This window comes from Agelaius phoeniceus, chromosome 1, assembly GCF_051311805.1.
Source record: "Agelaius phoeniceus isolate bAgePho1 chromosome 1, bAgePho1.hap1, whole genome shotgun sequence".
NCBI classification, from domain to species: Eukaryota; Metazoa; Chordata; class Aves; order Passeriformes; family Icteridae; genus Agelaius; species Agelaius phoeniceus.
In genome coordinates, this window is record NC_135265.1 from 94,898,099 (window position 1) to 94,918,429 (window position 20,331).

General features: G+C 43.0%; 1 protein-coding gene across 2 annotated transcripts in view; it reads left to right on the plus strand.

Annotated features, from left to right (window-relative positions):
• Positions 1–20,331, plus strand: part of ZNF516 (zinc finger protein 516) — a 102,146-nt gene that overhangs the window by 63,927 nt on the left and 17,888 nt on the right. The gene's annotated exons all lie outside the window — the stretch shown is intronic.

Genomic DNA, 20,331 nt, shown 5'->3' on the forward strand with positions numbered 1-20,331 from the left:
CTTTACTAGCCAACATATTTTGTTGATCAGTGTGATTCCAACTCCGCAGCAATATGTAGACTAACCAGATGGAGGCTTGTACCTCTTGTGATTGTAAAATTAACCAGAATCATTGATAGTTACGAGAGTGATGACGGAGACCCAGGCGCTGTCAGAACAATGTGCTTTGAGGCATGCTTAAATCTGTTAGGACAATATTTCGTGTTGCTGCGTGCTCAGTGCACAATTCTACAGCACAGCGAGGCGCGTACGCCTCGCTCAGCTCCGAGGGTGGATAAAGGATGAAAATTATTCACTACTGAATTTGACTCAGCAAAGAAGGGGCAGGTTCCTCTCCATTCAGAGGCATAGCCAAGAAATTTTAGTCAAAGGTCTGTGTGACTGGGTTTTTGGGTTTTGTTTATTGTTTTAAAAGTCCTAACTAGGATTTTCTGTCTGAATAAAACAGTCTTTTAATTGGAACCTAGTGTGAGAACTTCAGGGAATCAGTGAGAAATTTGTAAGAAACAGCTGGAAATAGCAGTGGAGAAGGCAGTGCCATCTCTATTCTCTTCCTGCCACACAGCCCACAGGCGTACTGTAGTTCCCTGTTCATTTACATCAGCAACTAAAGGACCTATTTAAATGAATGAAGTTAATGAATTAATAAATGCAGAACGGGGGAGAAACCTGCATTACAAAAGGTACTTTGTTCTTAGATGCTGAGAGTAAGTTTGATATTTCACAACATAGCTCTGACTGCTGTTTGCTGTATTTCCTAATACACCCCTGGTAACATGAGATTGCACCATAGATTCCTCCTATTAAATGGTTATTCAGATGCGTTGTGCTACCGGCAGCTTTTTGCTTGCATATGAATTATGAGGTGTTTGAATTAGCAAAGCGTGGATTAGCAGAGTTTTTTGCTTCGCTAGTGGTACTGCAGACACTTTAGCCATTTGGTCGTCAGATACAGTCGTTCTGTGTTTGAGCTTCTCAAAATAATGCCTGCTAGTGCCTCTGTAATTAAACATCTGTCAGGCTTTTAGAAATGCCCTATGGGTTTTCTTTTTTGGGGGAGGGGGAGACAAACCCCTGCTTTTAGGGGGAAGAACGCTCTGTGTAACACCAAAATATATTTTGTTTCAGCACAAGGCCAAACTTGGGAGATTAGCAGCTTTCTTCTCCATTTTGGCTGATGTAAATAAGCAGTAAATTTATTGAGACATCCGGCATGAAACTGGTGTGAGAACAGAACTTTGGGCCTCGTGTGGCAGCTTGAGCAGATGGGTGCTTCTTACTATTTCTTAAAAACTGAAATGACAGGGAGATTAGGGTTTAAAAATCACAGCTTCTGTCGCATGCATTAATTAAAGGGTTTTAGTATAATAATTCTATCTTATTGTTCTAGAGCATACGCTCAGCTACTTTCAATTTTCAGAGTACTCGTCCTTTCTCTGGGAGCCACGGCTGTTTGTTCAGTTAAATTCCTTCTGATTAAAGCTCCCTGAATAGTCATTGCCTTCATATACCAAGACCAGCCCTGTTTTCTCTATGCTACGCTGATAATGGGGTCACTGGGAGATTTCTGAATTGCAAGTTCTAACTGAAGTTTTATAGCGCTTCAGGGATGCTTCAGTGCTCAGCACAGTCTGATGAGCCTCAGAGTACCATTGGAGCACTTGGGGCACTGGCTCATACATTTCTATTCCTGACTTGTTTGGCTCACAGGGGAAGCACTGAAGAAATTTTGGTGATTTCTTGTCAGGTCCAAAATATCATCATCCTTTTCAATATGGAAAGATGTTTGAACCCAGTGACTGCAATGATCCAACAGTATTAGCATTTTTCTTTTTTTTTAATTAGATATGACTGCAGTAGCCTCTCCTTTACTACTTCTTCCCTGCAAAAACAAACCTGCAGGAGCTTCTCCTTTACTACTTCTTCCCTGCAGAATACAATTTTTCAAATCTGAAAATGGGCTGTATGAAGAGTAATGATGTCTCAGCAATGTAGGTGGTTCTCCTCTGGAGTCCCAAACTGATGAGTCGTGACAAGGTTTCTTAAAGAAATAGGCCCTTAAAGTAACTGCCATGCAAGTTTTATTGAAAAATGTCAGCCCTATGAATACTGTGGATCTGTTACTGGTTTTGCTTCTTCCAGCAAAGCTTGACATTCCCTGGAAGAGCAGATGTTCGTGGAATGAACTCCTTCTGGGGAATTAACTAATTAAGAAGGTCGAGCTTCTGCGTTCTTCCAAACCGTGTATCCCGAGGCTGCAGTGTAGTGTCAGGGCTCTTTCTTGGCAGTGCTTGATAGAACACGTAGGTTGAGAATGGGTGAAGACCTGTAACCGTCTGCCAGGCTGCTAATCTGGTGCTGGAGTTCAGCAAAGGGAAAGGAAAAGAGCTGCCAGTCCAACAGCTTTCCTGTTTTCCCTTTAAACTGATTATCAAATGTGGTGGAGGTGGCATCCATTTCCAGCAGTTTGCTGGAGAGCCTGTCCTGATACCAGTTCAGTGAGTGAGTAAGCAGACTTGATTTATGCTATCTCTGGCCAGTATCGCTCATAGACACAGGCTTTGCATCTGGTCTATGCAGATACTGTCATCAGCTCTGAGATTAACTTAGTGATAGTAGTAAAATTATGATTTTTCATTTTCTCGCTGTCTGGGTTTTTTTTTTGTTTGGTTTTTTTTTTGGTTTTTTTTGTTTGTTTCTTTCATTTTGGTTTTGTTTTGTAGCCTTAATTTTTTTTGGCCAAGTTGGCAAATGCCACTCCCAGCAGTTGGGAGCAGAACCTCGAAGGAGCAGAGTTTGTTGTTCCTTGCCTCATTAAGTGCTACAGCTGCCTGTAACGAGCTATTAAGCTGTTAGAGCAAGCTGATCTATCTTTAGACTGTACTGACCCATTATCACCCCGAGTCTTCATGTCTTAGAGGACAGGCCACATCAAGTGAGGGATTTTTTAGATCCTCTTAGATGCAGGAAGGAGCTTGGTTAGAAGAGGTAGGATGGCACCCACCTGCAACAAGACAACCATGGTCAAAAAGGGGCTGTTGTTTGTCTTTCCAGCTTTGGGGGAATGGAAAACCTCCTCAGAGGAAGTTTCAAAGAAAAGGTGAGACTTATGCAGTGGTGACTCTCCATTTTGAGGCTGCAGCCATCTCTTGCAGAGAGCATTTGTGGAACGGAGAAGACTAAGTTGGCAAGGATTTGAGTTTAATAAGACTGGCAGAGGGATAGAGAAACCCCTCACTACCCCTCCTTGTGCCTTTCAACTTGGATTATAGAACCCGTCAGCCCAGAATTTGGAGGCAACTTTAACTGAGCTCATTCATTAAATTTCTCATACTTTATTTTAAAAATTTAGAAAAAAATTCATGAGAGCTACCTAAAATGAGTCTGAAATCTAAATATGCTTATTTTGAAAGTATTGTTTGTAGCAGTGTGATGCTATAATACTGAAACCACTGCTTTCCACAGAAAATAATTCATTTCTTGTGATTCAGTAATGTTAGACAAAGTATTGCTTTGTTTTTCTGGGTTTTTTTTTTCCAGCCTAGTAACAAGATGACTCAGATAGTAACCTGGATAATTAGGTCACATAGAAACAGTCTCTATTAAAAATATAGGTTTATGTTCTTAACATTACAGCTTAAATTTACTATCAGTAGCAGTAGATCAATTTTTAACCAAAATAGGATATGCATAAAAAATTCAGCTCAATTTTAAAGGCACTTCTCATTATAAATGCAGGAGTATGACACTGCAATAACATTTTTTAGGTAAACCAAATGAAGAGATTTTTAGAAGAGCTGCTGTGGCACTTAGACTCTTGATTTGTTTGAAAATGAGGATTGTACTTTATCACAATATTGGAAGTACTCCACAGTCTTAAAAGTTTTATGTTTTGTCTGTTGAGAGGATTTCCAGGGTAAAACTGTACGCCACTTTGAAGTCCAGCTACTAAGCAGCAAGAAAACATTTAGCACAGTGCAAGTGCCAGTAATACTCAGCTGTATGAAATTCACAGTAGTTTAATTGAAGTCTGAATTTTATGTTTAGGTTAAGGGAGCATGAATTTCTCAGGCAAGAGTTTCTGCCTAAAGGAAGTTTTTCAACTTTGCCTGAGTACAAATACAGTGCACTGAAAATATAATGAAAACTGAGAAGAACTAAAGAGTGGCGTTCAGAGATGTTGGGACAAGGAAAAAGGCAAGGGCCATGTAAAGGGCTGTTTGTTTATTTTAAATATACCTTTTTCATAATGATAGTGACTTTTCTTGCCTTACATAGTTACGCTGAGCTTCACTGCAACTACTTACTAGATTGTAAAGAAGGAATAACGAAAAGAAGGAATAGGAGTTTACAAACTGTGATGTAAATGCTCAGTTGCAGTAAATTATGAGGACTAGATCTGGTGAGGAGTTAGGATCAGCAAGGCTGCTTTCAGTGCATTACATCTTCAAAACTGGAAGTGTACAAGCTTATTAAGTTCTCTGTCCTGGCCAGGGCAGGTGGTGAAGGAACCACAACTGAAATTAACACAGAGGCTTCTGTGTGCTGAGCTGAGTCGAGTAGAGGACAAATCTCAGTTAGTTGGAGCTGAGACACTCTCACTTTGAGCAGCAGTGCTCCTCCTCCAGAGGATAGAGAGCTTTAATCTCAGAGGGATTGAACAACTTTCTCATGGTTGTTTATGGGACTAAAGTATGTAGTAAACCCAAAAACTGTGGCTTGGAATGTCTTTCGTTGTCTTTAACTACAAAACCATCCACTCTCTTAAGTTTTTTTTTTCTTGTGAAGCAGAGAATGGAGCAAGACAAAAGGACAGAGAAAGAGTATAAATGACTAGCAAGAAGGATGTGTTCAGAATATACTGGAAGGGTGTGGGGAAAAGAGGTCCAGAAGACATCTTTATAGTTGTGATAAAGGTAAAAGGCATTATACCTAAGCAATGAGCTTTTCCAGAGGCTAAAAAATACAGAAACAGGAAGGGCAGAGGAGAAAACTCTTGAGGTAAAGTCCTTTAGTGGAGGAGATTGAAAAGTTGACTCAGCTTCATAGTTGGCAGAAAGTGCTTGCTGCTGAACTCTGTATGCTGCTGAAAAGGGTGGCTTTCACACCTGTGACCCGAAATACAGACCTGGCTTGTCTAGAAACCATGCCAAGGATTCCCTTCTCCTGGGAAGCCTTCTTGCACAGCCCAAAGAAGATGAAAGGAGATACCTCATAGTGCAAAATTTCTTAATTATACACAAAAGAAAACTTTAAAGGCTCTTCAAGAAGAAAAAACAAAAGACAAGGGGAAGGAGGAATTGTCAGCAATGAGCATGGGAAATTCAGTATTTCATCAACAAATACACAAAATTATGTCAGAACCTTGGAAAGTCCCTGGTAAACTCAGTGCTCATTTATGCTCTTATATTTTTCAGGGAACTTTCATTCTGAACTAATGAAGGAATTATGTGAATTAACCTTAAATCTTTAAACCAAGTCAATTTTTTTGAGAATTTACTTCAGAAGTGCTGCTTTTTATAAAATTTTGCAAAACATCCTTAAACTGCGTGTTCTGACTTGGCTGCTGTTGTTTTCCATTCCCAGATAGTGAAGTAGAAAAGTGAGGCATCAGGTGTGGCATCAGGGAAGAGTCAGTGGTTTGCTCTAATTGTTTCATAAGCTGGAGGTGAAAACAAATGCCAGAGAAGCCAAGTGCACTTGGGTGCCCAGTGGCAGAGAGTGTGCACATTCTGCAGAGCATGATGAAGTGTGCTTGTCTTCTGGAAGCTATGCCTGAATGGAAGCATATGAAGTATGTTTTAATGTCATAAAATAGGAGTACCCAAAATCTTGCATTACTTCAAAAAACCTAGGCCTTTATTTCAGGACTCCTTCCTCTAAAGAAGTGATTTTTTCCCCCTGAGAATAGAGTTGGCTCCATTTATCCTTCTCCTGGTCTTTGTCTAAAGTTGAATCCAGAACACATTATTGTACTTCTTTGTCTTCCTTGCTACATTTGGCAAAATCTGAAGTTTTTGTTCACGTGCACACTCTGGGCATTTTGAATTTAATAATGTGTTGTTGCAACATCTTAATTTGCCCTCCTGTAACCACAAACCAACAGTCTGGAGTAGTTTAAAACTGACCTGGTTGCAAATGTCATCTGCCATCTCTGCAGATACCTGTTTTCTTGTGAAAGTTACTGCTTATTAGTTTACTTTCCTGTTAGCTCTAAGTGAAGCTTCTCCCACTAGCAGAGCACTTTTTTAATTGGCAAGAATGTTCTCTCAATTAGCACTTGGCAGGCAGAGGTTTTTGCATTTGTGAGGTCTTTGTATTCTCTTCTCCCATGTTTCTGTATTTTCCCCAGTGGCTTTGCTAGGAAAGTTCAAGCCATCCTTTCCTGTGGAAAGGAACATGTATGTGGGCTGATTACCATGCATCAAGGAGGACACTCTGGAAAGAAGGATAGAGGTTGGCATTACCTCATCCTGTTGCTGACCACCCAAACTTTGGCTTGTTTTGACAGGGATTTTTTTTTCATAGTAGGGGCAGTGAACAAAAGTCAGAACAGCTCTGCTGGAGGTTTTGTCTCCCTTAAAATGGATGCCTTTCCACTATCTGCAAACATGGTGCCTCCTTGTAAATTAATCTATATTAAACCTGTTAGGAACTATTTAAATAAAGAGAATTTTGTTTTTTAAAAAAATTAATTCTATAATGCAGTTCATTATATAGAAAACCCTTGGTCTTTCTGTAATTCCTCCTCCCCAAGTTACTGGACTCACCACAGCTATATTTTCTTGATAGTGGTAGACACTTTGACTTAGGGTGAGTTGGGTGTCATCATCCACCACATCAGCACACCTCAGTCCTGCAGGAAGCGTTTGCCACTTGGTGGAGCCTCACTTTGCCCCAAATCTCTGCCAGGAGCCCAAAGGACTTGTGTCCCCAGTACACAGACAGAGGTGGAATGACATGTATGAATTTGGTTATGGACGGGCAGGGAATTTTTGGTGGGGATTTTTTTTTTTTCCTCCTGTTCTTGTTTGTTTGCTTTTTATTTGTATGGGGGTTGTGAGGCCGTGGGTGGGGTTTGGAGCGGGACGCTCGGGCAGCATCCGGAGCAGGTCCCGGCTGGAGAGCCCGGAGGCGGCGGCGCTGCTGCCTTTGGGAAGCGGCGCCGGCAGCATCCGCTGGGCGGCGGCGCCACCTGGCGGCCAATGCCGGCACCAGCACCTCCCCTCGCTTCCTCTCCCCCCCTCCTCCTCCTCCTCCTCCTTTTTCTCCTTCTCTTGCCCGGCCTGCTCTTCTGCTCAGCATCCCGCAGCTGCCCGGTGCCTGCTTGCTGCCGAGCCAGGGACTGACATCGGTGTGCAGGAAAAATGACCGCGCCGTCAGTGTCAGTGAAAATACTGAGAGAGCTGTCTGCAGGGCGATGTCCTGTACAAATGGATGTCCCTGGGCTCATTGGGCAGCTGCGGTGGGGGCGTTGGTGGCAGGAGAGGGCTGGACGTGCTGCACATGGCAGTGAGTCCCCGGGCTGGGGTTTCATCCGAGCACGTTACCTGTGCGCAGGTGAAGGTGCCAGTGTGAGCTCCGCAGGGCCCAGAGCGCGTGGCTGAGCTCCAGGGATGGGTGCTGTGTTTGCTATGGAACCTCCCTCACAACGGCCTGAAGTCCCTCCAGAGGCTGTGTGTTCCTTTTGATTGAGGAACAGCTGAAATTGGCTCGATGCGATCAATGTCTGTACATGAGGACTAGTTATCACCTGGGTCTCGTGTGTAGTCAGGTGTGCAAGTGGATTAAGCTGCGGATTAAATGCCTCTTAGTGAATAGATTTTAAATTACTTTGACTTTGAGAAGGATTTTCAAAATACTTTTATTTTTGTGACGTTGGCTTAATCTGCATCTTTTTCAGGGCAGTTGCAGTACTAAGTATTTCTTTATGTGGTGGTCCTGGGAAGACATGCACACACACATACACACACTCACTCAGTAAATATCTGGGTGAACATCTGGTTTTTGGTATGATTTTCTACTATTTAAGAATCTGAATTAACCAGATTAATTTCTTAAGCCCGTTCTTCTGTAGACAAGTTTTATTTCTGTCTAGAAGCAGTCTTAAGGGGTTAGCTGTGGTTGGGCTGGGTGGTGTCCTGCCATTTGTAGCAGAAGGCTGTGGGTAAATGATAAGGAAGTCATATCAGAGATCCGAGGGACTCTTTCTTTATTAGTAACTTCATCTTCGTGGGTTTTTTTGTTGTTGTTGTTTGTTTGTTTGTTTGTTTGGGGGTTTTTTGTTTGTTTTTTGGTTTTGGTTTTTTTCCCCCCCCCGTGGAGTGTTATGTGCATAAAAACAGCCCCTGCAATTGATACACGTCTGGGCAGTGGGGTGAGGGTGGTTTGGTTACCTTAGTTCCCCTCATCCCTCCCCAGTGCATCCACTCCCCAGTAGAGTTGTTCTCACCTATTGTGTGCTGCTGGGAAAGCAGATGGCCTTCCCGAGCTTCCAAAAAATCAGGTCCCTGTAAGTCCTTAACACCGGGGAATAATTAACACTTAAACTCCTTAAGAGGAGAGGTGTCAGTACTGCTTCCTACAAAAATACACCAAGCCACAGCCCTTGCCCAGGAGCTGGTGCAGCTTATTCCTTGTTCCCAGTGAGATGCTCTTCCATTCTGCCAGGTCTGCATGTCTGAGCAGACAAGCTTTGCACTGAAACGTCAGGCATCTTTCTGTTCAAGGACACCTCATAAATAACTGATCATCGACATTTTAAAATCTTCCTCTGTTAATCCCACGGCAGGCCCAGGGATCTTTCCTGGGGCTTGCTCTCAATATGGAGGTGAGAGATGCCAGCGAGGTTAATGGAGCCTCTCACCCAGAGTGGTGCTGCAGGTACATGTGTAGAAATTCTTTTTTATCAAAACAGGTTTTTAAGTTGCCCTTAAATACACTTACCTGCTCACTTTTAAGGAATGTAATAAAATGAGTGCTGGGGGAAGAAAATAAATCTGAAGTACTTTCCTGCCCTTCTGGACGTGTGTATTTGGTTGTTCGGTTTTCTGTTTTAAATCCTTTTGAAAAGGAGAAATTCCAATTTAAGCCAGCCTGTGGCAGTGTTTTTCAGCATTTCTTTTGCTTCTGCTGCTTTTAACACTTAAGCCTTGGTGCTAATTGGAAAGTGGAGAAGCTTCCTATGTGCTAGATGCAGTAGTTAGTTTCAGATTTAATAATGTTTTAGCATTTTCACACAGCTGTTATTAAAATGAGGTGGTGATATAAATAATCATGGCTCACAGGTGCAGAATTACTGTTTCATTGTCTCTGAAGCTTAAGTGATGTGTTTCTATTGCCACTTTTCAAATGGATTTGCTTTGTCTTCCCCATCATCCTTTAGCATAACAAAGTTTCTATTATTTGAAAGATTCATTAAAACAAGTTTACAGCTGGTTCTTCTTTTTTTCAAGACATCTTTGAGACCCTTGTCTCTTGACCTTTTTGAGTTAGATGATGCACCCTGGGATGATTCTCATCTGACTTCTTTCCCAAACAGAGAACTTCCTCTGTCTCTTCCACCAGAGTTTAATAGATGTTGATATTTATTTGTTTTGTCTTTTAAATGATATCCTGAAAGTTATTTTTTTCTCTGTACTCATTTTTTCAGAACAGTAAGACTTTAAAAGGAAGAATGTAAGTGAACCCAGAGCTCTGGTGTTCTTGTGAGCTCGCAAATTTACCCCTCAGGATAAAAGGAATGGAGTCAGGAAAAATGCTAAAGCTCCAAATCCCCTTTAGAGCGCATTTTGCCTGCAGACAGCTGTCCTTTCTGCTGCTGTGTGGTGGTGCTAGGTTCCAGCCTGCTTTGTCTGTCAGCCCTTCAAGGGGATTATGGAAGTTGCCAGTAAATGGCTGATGTCTTCAGTGATGTGCATAAGGCTGTCTGGAGTTGTTCCAGGCCAGCTCTGAAAGACCATTCACTTTTCCGCAAGTGCCTTCCATTGTCCTTGCTACCCCAAGGAAGGGCAGTGGAGGGAAGGGGAAAGGGAAGGTGCTTTTTAGCAATTAACCAACCTGCAACTACCCCTGTCCTGTGCAGTCAAAAGGGGCAAACACTGCCAATGCCAAGCCAGAGGTGGGTACAGGCAAGCTGGGTCTGGCACCTCCAGCCTCTTCTCTTGAGGCCTCTGGGCTGCAGCTTGTGTGACATGGACAGTGCCTTTGGTGCAATTCAGCTGCAGTGGGCACTGAGTCAGTGCCCTTGGCTGAGTAGCCAAAGGCTGCCCTTGTGCCTACAGTCACATCCCCCTCAGGAGCCTTTGTTTGGTTCCCTTTGGTCCATCCAGAGCAGAGCTTTTCAAATCAGTTCTTGATATTTCAGTAGTATAGCTCGTTCTTCTACCTTGAGGAGACTCTGCAGGGCTTGGTCCCTCATCTCTCCTGCCATGTGCTTGCAGCACCACATAATGGTGCTAATTACAATCCAGCGATGTCACACCTCACCAAGGGCATCCAGTTTCCAGTGGTGGTCAAAGAATCATAGTTCTGTCCAGCCTATGTCTTGGGTTTGATAGTATGTACTTCTTGCCCTATTCCAACCCTATTTCATTCCAATATCTTTTCAAAGTCCTCTTTCCTCTGAAAGCCAGAAAAACAATAAGCCCAAGAGAGTGTATTTTCTGTCCAAGCACTGTATAACTACCAAATCTTTAAATCTGTGTAATACTTACAGTCCAAGTTCCCCTTTCTGTCATGTGTACCTGTATTTTTTGTGCACAATAGAGATTCTCAACTGCCTTAAGTCTGTTAGCAGAGTCACCAGCTATGGTAGCGTGGCCTTCAGCAGGAGAAACAAGGTAAATTAGGTCATGCAGAGCTCCTGATTTCTGTGACTGCTGCCTCTGTTACCACGCTGGGCTTGCCGGCTGTAGCTGAGGCATTTCTGCAGAATGCTGGCTGACAGCACAGCTGTACCCTCTGTTTTTAGATTGAGTAGCTGTAGTAAAGGGCTTTATGATGTATGGCAGTACGCTACCCATGCTTAACAAATGATGGGAGAAATGAAATATTGGATGAGGAATGTTAAGCTGTATGGGACGGCTGCCAGTGCACAGTCCTGGCCTGGAAAGCTTTCCTCCTTAATGCACTTGAAGGAAGATGAACAGGTGGTGGTCAAGAAGATGCTGTGGAGCAGACATTGTGGCAAATCTGACTGTTGGAATGAAAGGAAAAATCTCCAGGAAGATTTACAACTGTTTGGATCTATGTTTGGAGGGATTGTACAGGCAAGCTGCCACTTGCTTAAAAAAATCTGAGTCATGATTTTCCATCTCCTCTGCAAGTATTTTTGATGCATCAAAGCCAACTGCGCTTCTCTTCCTATGCCTTAAATAAAAAGAACCAATACCCACAAAACCCACAACAGCCCTTGCCCAAACCCAACTCTCAAATTTAATTACGTATCCTGCTGTGTTAATGGTCTTAGACTCTTTCTTTTTTCCCCATCTACCTGAACCAAACTTCACAGGCAGGGCCACACACAGAGAAATGTGCAGCAGCTACAGCTACAGAGCGTACTGGAGGTGTTCTGCCTAGGTTTTGGAGCAGTTCTACTGTATTGCTGTTAACTCTGAAATTACAACAAAGCTGTGTTAGGAGTCAAATTGGTATCATCTGGCCTAATCACTTCCTAATCTTGCAGAGCATTCCAGGGGTTTTATACCGCATAATTTTCTTTGGGTATATTATGAACAGCAATGTTTAAGGCAATGCCAAATTGTACAGTTCTGTTTTGGCAAGCAGTGCCCTCAAATGTGTTTGTATTGGTTTTGTGTATTTATTCCTCTGGCCCTTTATTTTATCCCCAATTTTTAGGTAAGTTTTACCATTCCTTCACCTTTTCCAGGATCCAGACTGTAGCTGAAACAGCTCTCTGTGAGATAGGAAGACATCAGGATGCTCTTGAAGCTCAGAGGGCAAAGAGGGGCTGTGGGCCATGAGTGGGAAAGTCTAATCCCAAGTTCTAGAAGGGGCTGTGCTGGGGGATGAGAGCAGAATGTGGCATCAGGATGGAAATCGGATGCATTAGGTGCAGCCTTGCTTTTTAGAACTGGTCAGACCAGTGTCCCCTGCCCTGAGCTGTAGATAAAATACAAACTTCATTCTCAAATAGTGGAAGCCCCAGTGAGGTCTTCACTACCCTTGGGTTGATATAATATGGATGGAGGGTGAGCAAGGCACTTAGAAAGGCTGAGATAACAGGAGCTACAGCTTCACCTGCAGATAAGTATGTGTTGTTTTGCGGGGCTTTTTGCCTGCTGCTGGGCAGAGAATATGCTCACAGGCCTTTGTGAGAAATACATGGGTAAAAGGACTGGTAAGTCATGACTAGCTCTGCCACTGCCTGGAATTCCTGTGTACCATGTGTAGAATGACTTATCAAAAAATGCCATTGAGGAGGTACAGAGAAATGTGATGAACAGTGAAAATGTCGTATCTGTGGCACATTGCCAGCAGCAGCCATTTTGCCCACTTTGCACTTTCACTTCATTAAGTGCCCTGCTGTGGATGCTGTCCTTCCGTAAGCCCCATGTCTGTCTTGCATCTGAAAGGGCTGATACCTGGGAGACAGATCCCAAAGCATCTGCCCTAGAAGAGGGTTTGTGTTTGGGGTTCACTACGAAGCTTTTTGCACCTGATGTGCACTGGAGCAAAGCTGAGGGTGATGAAAAGGTACTGTGCAAGAGGATATTGGAATAATTTGCACATAGAGCTGCTGGTTCAGCCACTTGATGTTCGGGAGCCTTGTAGCATCAGTCCCCTAGATGACAACAAAACCAAATAGTCTAAAAGAAAACATTGTAGCTGGAGAGAAAAAGTTCACTGTGAACTTTCAGGCTTGTTTTTCCAGTACCTAACAATGTGCACTTCAGTCTGAGAGATTTTGGACCTGATACCCTTTCCAGCCTAGTTTCTTAGTTACTTTGTTGGTGCCTATTCTCTTGATTATGCTTGAAATTCCAATAACCTTGCTGGCATTTGCATCTGTAGCTGTGCGGATGTTTTCAGACCTCCCTTTTCTTTTGGGGGGAAAAAAGTGATCTTGAAGTGTGACATAACTCTGAAGCATTTCTGCTGTGTGGAGGAATTTGTAATTTTACTGAGCTAGGGAATACCTTGTAGAGAGGGGTCTTTTGTGTGCTGTACTGTTGCTGATCTCAGACTCAGATTTCACTCATCTTAAAAGGTTAAGTTTCAAATGTAATCAACTAAAATTTTCGTGCTTTTTTCCACTCGCTTTGGTGACATTTCAGATTCTTTCTGAAATGCAAAACCAATGCAGTATCTCTGATGTTAATAGCACTAATAATCTAAAATAATTCAGAAATCTCAACATGTGCAGTCCAGAAATGAACAAACTTTATTAAGTTTGATGGTCACCTATTCACGTTTTCTGCTGTCTGGATTGTAAGAGCTCTGTGGGTTTTGTTTTCATAAGCAGCAGGTGTCCTGCTGGACTATGCTGGAGAGATTAGTCAAATGGAGACTGGGAAGCATTGGAAGTGGTGGGCTCAGCTGGCCTGCCCTGCTTCTGTCCCCAAGAGTGTCCCCCAGTTCTGCAGGGGAAAGGAGATGAGCAATGCAACAGGGCCCTTCAGCTGTTTGCACTCTTCAGGTTTGGAAGGACGAGGCATTTGACAGCGAGGGTAAAAAGTAACTTGCAGCTAAAGTGAGAAATTGCAGAGGGTAAAGTTAGTGAAATGAAAGAAAAGGGATTTTGAAATAAATCAGTACATTGTTGTTCTATAAAAGGAAGCCTGAAAAAAAAATAAAAGAGAAAAATCAGCTGAAAAATAGCATGGTCTTAAAAAAATTGAATTAAAGACACCAGCCATTAGTCATATAATCATTGTGACAACAGCAGTAGTACTGTTTGGGAAGTAAATGGTGTAAAAAATGTTAAATTTTGTTACTCTAGGGTGCCTGTTGTGCTTTAGGAATAGTATTCTTCAATTTGGAACTCCCACTAACATCATGCTGCTGCTGGTCACTTCCTTCTCCTCCCTCATATTGGAAACACAAAAAGCAAAAATCACAGATTGAGATGAGCAATTTACTGGAAACAGAATGAGATAAAAAACCAAACAGAAACAATATTAATAATAAGAGGTATAAGACAAAGAAACTATTTACACTGAAAAAAAAAAGAAACCAGCAACAAACAAATACAGCACTTTTCTGGTCTCCAGGTTTCTCCCTTCTCCTAAGCAGTGAGAGAGTGTCCCTTTCCCCTCCACCCAGCAAGGACCTGAGGTGGTATCAAATAACGAATAACATTAAGGTCCTGGCCATGCCCCCTCCCAGGTTTTACAAAAAATTAACCCTGTCCCGGCCAAAACCAGGACAGTTCCTAAAAAAAGTTAAATTTTTTTTCACCAGATAATTGTTTTTCCACTCTGGGCCCAATTCCATCCCGTCCTTCCCCCCCCACCCCACCCCAAGAAAACCAGAACAAAGGAGCAGTTCTTATCTCTCTGCTTGTGAGATCATGGGTTTTCACAGTCATCATCCTTCCCCAATAAATACTTGATAGAAACGAAAGAATTCCCATCAGGATGCTTTGCTTGAAATTACTGGCTTTGAATTTAAAAAGTCAGTGGGAAATCATTAAAATTTAGATGTAGAAAAGGAGAATGGGGAGACAGTGCAAACTGTTCCAAAGGGCTGCTACTTCTGGTTGGTAAGCCCTTGGCCTGGGTTTATTTGCTAAGGCTGTATAGGGTTGCTAGAAATGTATAGCTGATTTCGTGGAACTAACATCCCAACAACTAGCCACAACAAAAAATACTCTAAAGTAATAAGAAAAAAAGCAGTGTAATATAAACCAGAAGCATCTTGCTCATGACCAGATGAAGGCAGGGCTTCTTGGGGCACCTGGGACTTGCTTTCCATGTGCTCCTGGGCTGTGGTGGGGGACAGCATTACTCTCCCCCCCTGTGTAGCTGAAGGGAAACCTCTGTGGGACAGGGTGTGCTGTCTGACTGACAAACCATCTGTGTCAGCCAGCATCAAGAGCTGTGCTGGGCTTCTGCCCTGTTAGAAACCTCAAACCTCAGCCAAAACCACTCACCGTCAATTCTAAAATTCATTGGAGAGAAAGCAGGGATATTAGATAAATGTGGTGCTGAGTGCCCCAGTCTAGTCCTTGATCTTTCTCTAAATTGTTGGGGAGCTCATGTAGGAGCCCCTCAAAACATCTAACAGCGTGTAAAGCAAGAGGAGTGTTGCAGATGAGAAGCTGTATCTCCTACCCAAACAGCATAACTTTATTTTCCCAATGTGTCATTGTGGCACGTGGCCTTGTGCTGTAAGAAAACCTAAGAGGGTTTGTAGGAGTTGGCTCTCACCTCATGCCCACGGTGCCACCACGTGGGATCCTCTGAGTGGCAGGGAAAGTGGTGGGCAGTGTGTGGAGTATAAAAACTTGACCCACAGGCAGCTAGAACAGGGGGCATGGCTCTGCCAAGACAAATCCTCCTCTGAAAAACAGGCACTAGGTCTCTTTGAACAGCTGAGCTAGGCTCACAGGATAAACCTGCTGCTAAGGAGTGTAATGGGCTCACTCATTGAGCATTGTTGAATGCTCCAAGAGTGCTTTCTTAAGCTGTGTGTCTGGAATTAATATGAAAGGAAGGCATATAGTTTTTTGGCATATGTCTGTGCAGCAGTTACAGTGTGTGGATGCTGGCTAATGTGGGGTTTTGCTTTGCTGTGCTGAGAGAGCAAAGGGGAGGTGTAACTCATGCTTTCTGCCTCCCCATGAAAAAGATGGATTTTTATGTGTTGATAGTCCATGTTTTTACCCATGCAGGTTTTACAGTCCAAGTGGTGTTTCGCCTCTTCCCTTGGCATTTATTCCTCAAGCTGCAAATATGTAATCTTGTTTTTATTTCTGTATTTCTGTTAATCATGAGTTTTTCTGCGTGCAAGTGTATCTGTTGTATCTGTTGTTGATAGACTCCAGTGCTCAGGATGACATAATTCTTCTGGAGCTTGAGCTCCTGGGGAGGCTGCAGACATTGGCCTGTCACCCTTCTGTCTTCCCTCAGCTATGTGGGGAAACTCTTTGTCTTTATTTTCTGGGGGGGGGGGGGTATTTTTCTGTGGCAGTTCTCTGAACTCCTTCTGACTTACTTGTATTTGCAGATCTGCACAGATGTTCTAGGGGCATGGATCTGTTTTTGTTGAACCTTCCTTTCACAGAATAAAAGACCTGAATTTTCTGTGGCAAAACTGCTTTTTGCCTTTTTTCCCCTGCTGGGTCCCACTGTATTGTGCTTACTATGGGCTTTTCCATAGGGCCCATTATTATGGTGTGTATATATTTATATAGATTTTTTTATATATGCTTTTCATATATTTTCTATATTCAAAACCCAGTGTGACCTGCATGGCCATTGTGTCTTCTTCAGAGGGATAGGGTTTTTTTTTGTTTTTATAATGTGTGCTTTTATCTCTGAAAACTAAGCTGAAGAACTTTATCTAGTACACTCATATTTAAGTTGCTGTCTATTGTAACATCAGTTATCTTCAACATTGCTTCTTCCCAGATTTTGCCTTCCCACTGCATGGATTTTTTTGGATCATTTCCCTTCACTTGTCTTAGCCTGCTTTTCTTCCCCAGAATGAATCTCATTTGATTATTTTCAGACTGCATTTCTATTCTCTGTGAGTCCCTGTGCATTATTTCCTTGTCCCCATTATTTTTGCAGCTCCTCCAAATGTGATATTTCCTGGAGATTTAAGTTAGCATGCTGTCTAGAATCTCTTCTGGAACATTAAAGAAAATACCAAGTGAAATAGGACCTAATACAGGTCTTTGCAATATTGCACTTTCTTCCCATGTTATCCTTTGCTTTTATCATGATTTATTTGCAGTCAGTTTTCAAATCAAACCACAGTATTCATCTCAAAGTGCAAATCACTATCAAATGTTTTCTGAAAATCAAACACACCACATCTGCTCCTTTTCCTTAGACTCCTAGTGCTGTAACACTAACCAGAAAAGGGGCCAATTTCTAGCCAGTTCTGCTCTTCTGAATAGAAATCACGATTTCATTGTCCTCAGCCTTGTAGCCTGGTTTACTTTTTAGGAAGCCTCATGAATTAAAACAGCTGTGCAGCCCATTCTGAAGTTCTGTTTTGTGGAGCAACAGTGCTGGGAAGAAAACAAGTGGAGTTTATGCATGTAAGGGGGAGAAAGAGAGGACAGGGATATATGTGTGTGGGGAGAAGGGGAGTTGCTTTTATCTCTGTGTGTGAGTAACTGGGTGAGGGCATTAGGTGTATTTCTGAGGAACTGCTCAAATCCCCGAATATACTTGTGTATTTCTAGACCATGGTTTTCATATAGTTCAGTGTTTTGCACTCTCCTGCTTTGCTTTCCCTGTGGTCTGTGATGCTGTTGATACTTGAAGCTGCAGTGAAACTGGTGGTGGCATCAGCAGCCACCTCCTACCTAGGTGCCTTGGAAAATTCCTCTCCTTTAGCTGTTGCCCAGGTATCTGTGATACAGAAAAACTGGAACACTTCTCCTGTAGTAAAAGGACCTTTCTTACTCTAAAGTACAACAGATAAAAACAGCTGTTTGGGGTAAGAAACAAAGGAATTGAGACAAAATATAAGCAGATGATGGAGACTGCAGGATAAAAGCGAGAGCATGCTTAGCCAAGAACTCTTTCAATGGGGAGTATGAGTTATAGTCCCTGGAGATCAAGCAGAAGGCATCTCATTCATGGCTTTTTGCTTTGACCTGGCCATAATAAAATTTCAAAAGTTTCTGGTGACAGTAATGCCTGCACTGAACAATATTTTATACCAGTGATTTAAAAGGGTTATTAGTACCCCTTTTCAGCTGGGGCAAGTAGCTGGGAGCAGGCAGAAATAAATTTAATACATTTTTCTAAAAAGACTTTACGTATATTTTTGAGTATGCTTCCCATCTTTCCATGCTCTTGCCTGCATCCCCTCTTCCACCTGGCTTTTGTTACCTGCTCACTGCCTGGCCTGGACCACCTGCCATGATGGGAAGGATGGCATGAGGCAGTCTGGGTGTTGAAATCTGTAGTGTTGGATCCCTGGTGGAGGGCAGGATGGGACTAAGGAAGAACATAGGGTGTGCTTTGTACTGAGAAGGAAGTCTGAGTTGGCCTGCAGGTGAAAATTTTTCTGTCCAAATCTTGGGAAGTAGGGTATGGATGTGGAGTTTTTGTTTGGGGTTTTGTTTGTTCATTAATTTGTTGTTGCTGTTTTGTCTTTTTTTTTTTAAGTACAGTTTAAAAGAAAGGCAGTTAGCACAAATACAGCTATTGAGCCTCCTGATCTAAGCTTTAAAATTATTCCTCGTACGTTCATTACTGTTCTTGTGAGATATCAGAGGAATTGAGTCTAGCAAGACACTATGAAGAGGTGTTAGAAGCTCATGGTTGTGTTTTGTCATAGCCTTATAAATTTTCATCTAATGCACTGACAACATTGGGGCAACTGCAGGCTTATACACCTCAGAACTGTTTTCATCATTTTCCTGCTCTGTATTACATTTTCCACCTGAAAAAATCCTTTCTTCATAGATGGATGCACTAGGAAATAGGGCAGAAAGGCCTGCATCCACCTCAAAATTTGCAGTCCCAGGCTTTATGGGGGGCACATGGGACTGTGGGCTGTCTCCCTGCTTTCTCCTCCTCCTCCCCTCTGCAATAATCCGTGGTTCTCTGGGCTTTATATAAATCCGACCCGGCTAGTTCGGACCTGCATGGACTGAAGATAAAAGACGAGGAGCGCTCTTCCACCACGTGGGGACGAGTATCCTGTTTATTGGCTTGTGATGGGACAGTGCTGGCCGCAGCGACCACCCCGGTGGCAAAAGAGGCCGAACCTTTACCTGCAGTGGGGTTTTATCCCCCAGGGGAAAGGCGGGGGAGGAAAGAGGACCGTGGCCAATGGGGTAACATTGGGGAGGGGCGAGGGGAGGGGTATCCATGGGGCAGACCACATGGAGGTGTGTAGAAAGGAGTGCATGGGGAGAAACCATGTGATGAGGAAGGGGGAATAATCTACATGACACACCACACTCAGTACAAAATTCCTGTTACCCAGTGCAGAACAACTACTAAATAAACTATTTAGTGCAATACAACACCCATCCCCAGGTGCTAACCTAAACTGAACAGTCCAGACCTAAAGACCAAGCCTAGACCTGAGATGTGCCACCTCCCACAGTCTGACTTGTCCTCCTTGCTGAAAGAGCTTTGTACATAGATTTTGACCAATCAAAAAAGTATGCAGGAATGACTGTGGTACTCAGAGCAACCTGGGAGTTACGGATACTGTACTGCTGATGCCCCCCTTCATCACAGCTGCAGAGGTGGACCAAGAGCCTCCCAGCTGTGGAGTCCCTGGAATGGGGCTGGCAGTGGTCTCCCACCTCCCTCCTCTGCCCAGTACAGCCAGCAGGTCAGTTCTCTCTCCACTGAGTACTGCTGCAACCAAAGGATTTGTTTTTGCTTTGCTTTATTATTTACTACAATGATCAAAGCAGCCACTTCTTATGATCATAAAGAAAAGCCTTAAAATCTTATTTAAGAGCACAAGTATTTTGAGCTTTGACAGATATACTTTGAAAACAACACAGATGTGCAGTGTCAGATTTCACTGCTGCATGCAGTGTCTTTGTTTCAAACTGTAAATTTGGCTAGTGGTTCTGGGCATGTGCTTTCCCAAAACCTTGTCGCCTGCAACACGGGAAAAACAAGTTTCTGGGTTGTGGGGATTTTTTCCCCCTGCCTATACTCCCTCGGAGAGTTTGAAAGGAAAATGATTTTTGCAGAGTGAGCATTCAGCCCTGCGAGGCTGCAAACCTATGGGTTATTTTTAACCTAATTACCTCGAATTAAACAAAAGCTTAAGAATGTTTTTGCTTGAATTGAAGGTGAGGATAAGTAGACTTTATGTGCAGAGCAGCTCCAGCCAACAGCGTGGCTCTTCCATTGCGGAATAATGCCCGTGGCAGTGCCCCGCACTAACGAACAGCGCTTGCTTCTCTGAAGGGCTGGCTTTTCTGAGCTGATGTGAGAGGATATGCAGCTCTAGAGCAGTTCACTCCTTTCCCCTTCTCACCCCTCCTATGGATATGTGATCACTTTGGACTGGTGATGTTTTAGATGGAGCACAGTCTCCTTATACTTGCCTGGCAGTGGCTCATTAACTGCGTGTTAATTGAAACTGAAAGTTTGTCAGATGATTCAGTTCAGTTACATGCTAAATGGATTCAGTGCAGTAAGCGTTACT